Source organism: Electrona antarctica (assembly GCF_951216825.1).
Source record: "Electrona antarctica genome assembly, chromosome: 17".
Lineage (NCBI taxonomy): Eukaryota > Metazoa > Chordata > Actinopteri > Myctophiformes > Myctophidae > Electrona > Electrona antarctica.
Window position 1 is genome coordinate 47,471,068 of NC_136798.1, and position 5,048 is coordinate 47,476,115.

The window sequence follows — 5,048 nt, forward strand, 5'->3', positions numbered from 1 at the left end:
GTCTTAATTATCAGGTCACATTAATAATGTCAATAATGATATCACCCAGCACCCTTTAGCCAAAATATGAATATCAATTTAAAATATAATAGCCCTTTTAGACTGTAATGTACAGTCACTGACAAACACCAGTGTTGCCATGTTTTGCCGCAGAAACCAGCGACGGTCCTCAGCCTGTCTCGTGGACGACGCGAGGCTTGCAACGAGCAGACGTGGCAATGCGAGTGGAACAAGGGAGGTCTCCCGTTGGCCGAGGGAGGTTAAAACAGGTTGAAACGGACGGGCCAATGGGAGACTGCACGCTTTTCGGGAGCCAATAAGGCAGGGGAGAAGAATGGTCGGATTATTTTTCACTTCCTATGATCCCAATCTTCTCTGTATCGTTCCAATTTTAGTTCCTATTGGTTTGATCCCAATCTTCTCTGTATCGTTCCTATTTCACTTCCTATGATCTCAATCTTCTCTGTAACGTTCCAATTTCACTCCCTAGATAGTTCTATCGATCGATCTATCTATATCAGTCTGGACATCCATGAGTCTCACGGTTGAGGTTACCTGGGGAGGGTACTGTGGGAGTGCGCATTGGTCTGTATCGTTCCAATTTTACTTCCTATGATCCCAATCTTCACTGTATCGTTCCAATTTCAGTTCCTATTGGTCTGATCCCATTCTTCTCTGTATCGTTCCAATTTTATTATAGATAGATAGATAGATAGGTAGGTTCTATCGATCGATCTATCTATATCAGTCTGGACATCCATGAGTCTCACGGTTGAGGTTACCTGGGGAGGGTACTGTGGGAGTGCGCATTGGTCTGTATCGATCCAATTTTACTTCCTATGATCCCAATCTTCACTGTATCGTTCCAATTTCAGTTCCTATTGGTCTGATCCCATTCTTCTCTGTATCGTTCCAATTTTATTATAGATAGATAGATAGATAGATAGGTAGGTTCTATCGATCGATCTATCTATATCAGTCTGGACATCCATGAGTCTCACGGTTGAGGTTACCTGGGGAGGGTACTGTGGGAGTGCGCATTGGACTGTATCGTTCCAATTTTACTTCCTATGATCCCAATCTTCACTGTATCGTTGCAATTTCAGTTCCTATTGGTCTGATCCCATTGTTCTCTGTATCGTTCCAATTTTATGATAGATAGATAGATAGATAGATAGATAGATAGATAGATAGGTTCTATTGATCGATCTATCTATATCAGTCTGGACATCAATGAGTCTCACGGTTGAGGTTACCTGGGGAGGGTACTGTGGGAGTGCGCATTGGTCTGTATCGTTCCAATTTTACTTCCTATGATCCCAATCTTCACTGTATCGTTCCAATTTCAGTTCCTATTGGTCTGATCCCATTCTTCTCTGTATCGTTCCAATTTTATTATAGATAGATAGATAGATAGATAGATAGATAGGTAGGTTCTATCGATCGATCTATCTATATCAGTCTGGACATCCATGAGTCTCACGGTTGAGGTTACCTGGGGAGGGTACTGTGGGAGTGCGCATTGGTCTGTATCGTTCCAATTTTACTTCCTGTGATCCCAATCTTCACTGTATTGTTCCAATTTCAGTTCCTATTGGTCTGATCCCATTCTTCTCTGTATCGTTCCAATTTTATGATAGATAGATAGATAGATACATAGATAGATAGATAGATGGATAGATGGGTAGGTTCTATTGATCGATTTATCTATATCAGTCTGGACATCCATGAGTCTCACGGTTGAGGTTACCTGGGGAGGGTACTGTGGGAGTGCGCATTGGACTGTATCGTTCCAATTTTACTTCCTATGATCCCAATCTTCACTGTATCGTTCCAATTTCAGTTCCTATTGGTCTGATCCCATTGTTCTCTGTATCGTTCCAATTTTATGATAGATAGATAGATAGATAGATAGATAGGTTCTATCGATCGATCTATCTATATCAGTCTGGACATCAATGAGTCTCACGGTTGAGGTTACCTGGGGAGGGTACTGTGGGAGTGCGCATTGGTCTGTATCGTTCCAATTTTACTTCCTATGATCCCAATCTTCACTGTATCGTTCCAATTTCAGTTCCTATTGGTCTGATCCCATTCTTCTCTGTATCGTTCCAATTTTATTATAGATAGATAGGTAGGTTCTATCGATCGATCTATCTATATCAGTCTGGACATCCATGAGTCTCACGGTTGAGGTTACCTGGGGAGGGTACTGTGGGAGTGCGCATTGGTCTGTATCGTTCCAATTTTACTTCCTGTGATCCCAATCTTCACTGTATTGTTCCAATTTCAGTTCCTATTGGTCTGATCCCATTCTTCTCTGTATCGTTCCAATTTTATGATAGATAGATACATAGATAGATAGATAGATGGATAGATGGGTAGGTTCTATTGATCGATCTATCTATATCAGTCTGGACATCCATGAGTCTCACGGTTGAGGTTACCTGGGGAGGGTACTGTGGGAGTGCGCATTGGTCTGTATCGATCCAATTTTACTTCCTATGATCCCAATCTTCACTGTATCGTTCCAATTTCAGTTCCTATTGGTCTGATCCCATTCTTCTCTGTACCGTTCCAATTTTATTATAGATAGATAGATAGATAGATAGGTAGGTTCTATCGATCGATCTATCTATATCAGTCTGGACATCCATGAGTCTCACGGTTGAGGTTACCTGGGGAGGGTACTGTGGGAGTGCGCATTGGTCTGTATCGTTCCAATTTTACTTCCTATGATCCCAATCTTCACTGTATCGTTCCAATTTCAGTTCCTATTGGTCTGATCCCATTCTTCTCTGTATCGTTCCAATTTTATTATAGATAGATAGATAGATAGGTAGGTTCTATCGATCGATCTATCTATATCAGTCTGGACATCCATGAGTCTCACGGTTGAGGTTACCTGGGGAGGGTACTGTGGGAGTGCGCATTGGTCTGTATCGTTCCAATTTTACTTCCTGTGATCCCAATCTTCACTGTATTGTTCCAATTTCAGTTCCTATTGGTCTGATCCCATTCTTCTCTGTATCGTTCCAATTTTATGATAGATAGATACATAGATAGATAGATAGATGGATAGATGGGTAGGTTCTATTGATCGATCTATCTATATCAGTCTGGACATCCATGAGTCTCACGGTTGAGGTTACCTGGGGAGGGTACAGTGGGAGTGCGCATTGGTCTGTATCGTTCCAATTTTACTTCCTATGATCCCAATCTTCACTGTATCGTTCCAATTTCAGTTCCTATTGGTCTGATCCCATTGTTCTCTGTATCGTTCCAATTTTATGATAGATAGATAGATAGATAGATATGTAGGTTCTATCGATCGATCTATCTATATCAGTCTGGACATCCATGAGTCTCACGGTTGAGGTTACCTGGGGAGGGTACTGTGGGAGTGCGCATTGGCGCCCGCTTCGAATGGGATCAGTGTATTGAAACGGGGAAAATCAGGTGCAATCAGGCCTTTCAATAGACTGAGTAGACGTCTACCCGTCTACTCAGGTGCTCAGTAGGTTGATTCCTTCCTATTGTGTAGGTTGATCTGTGCAGTTTAATGCATCACATGCAGCTACTGGAGCTCAGTAGGTGATCATTCCTTTCAATGCAGCCGTGGTGTCTACCGCGTCGAACATCGAACATGCACTGCTCCCGTGCTTGCGGTTATGTTTAGGTTAGGATTAGAGATAGGGATAGTAATTTCGGAACAAGGAACCTTCTGACTAACGACACGGCACCGCTCCAGTAGCTGCATGCGATGCATTAAACTGCACAGATCAACCTACACAATAGGAAGGAATCAACCTACTGAGCACCTGAGTAGACGGGTAGACGTCTACTCAGTCTATTGAAAGGCCTGATTGCACCTGATTTTCCCCGTTTCAATACACTGATCCCATTCGAAGCGGGTGGCATTGGTCTGTATCGTTCCAATTTTACTTCCTATGATCCTAATCTTCACTGTATCGTTCCAATTTCAGTTCCTATTGGTCTGATCCCATTCTTCTCTGTATCGTTCCAATTTTATTATAGATAGATAGATAGATAGATAGATAGGTAGGTTCTATCGATCGATCTATCTATATCAGTCTGGACATCCATGAGTCTCACGGTTGAGGTTACCTGGGGAGGGTACTGGGGGAGTGCGCATTGGACTGTATCGTTCCAATTTTACTTCCTATGATCCCAATCTTCACTTTATCGTTCCAATTTCAGTTCCTATTGGTCTGATCCCATTGTTCTCTGTATCGTTCCAATTTTATGATAGATAGATAGATAGATAGATAGGTTCTATCGATCGATCTATCTATATCAGTCTGGACATCAATGAGTCTCACGGTTGAGGTTACCTGGGGAGGGTACTGTGGGAGTGCGCATTGGTCTGTATCGTTCCAATTTTACTTCCTATGATCCCAATCTTCACTGTATCGTTCCAATTTCAGTTCCTATTGGTCTGATCCCATTCTTCTCTGTATCGTTCCAATTTTATTATAGATAGATAGATAGATAGATAGATAGATAGGTAGGTTCTATCGATCGATCTATCTATATCAGTCTGGACATCCATGAGTCTCACGGTTGAGGTTACCTGGGGAGGGTACTGTGGGAGTGCGCATTGGTCTGTATCGTTCCAATTTTACTTCCTGTGATCCCAATCTTCACTGTATTGTTCCAATTTCAGTTCCTATTGGTCTGATCCCATTCTTCTCTGTATCGTTCCAATTATATGATAGATGGATAGATGGATAGATGGGTAGGTTCTATTGATCGATCTATCTATATAAGTCTGGACATCCATGAGTCTCACGGTTGAGGTTACCTGGGGAGGGTACTGTGGGAGTGCGCATTGGTCTGTATCGTTCCAATTTTACTTCCTATGATCCCAATCTTCACTGTATCGTTCCAATTTCAGTTCCTATTGGTCTGATCCCATTGTTCTCTGTATCGTTCCAATTTTATGATAGATAGATAGATAGATAGGTAGGTTCTATCGATCGATCTATCTATATCAGTCTGGACATCCATGAGTCTCACGGTTGAGG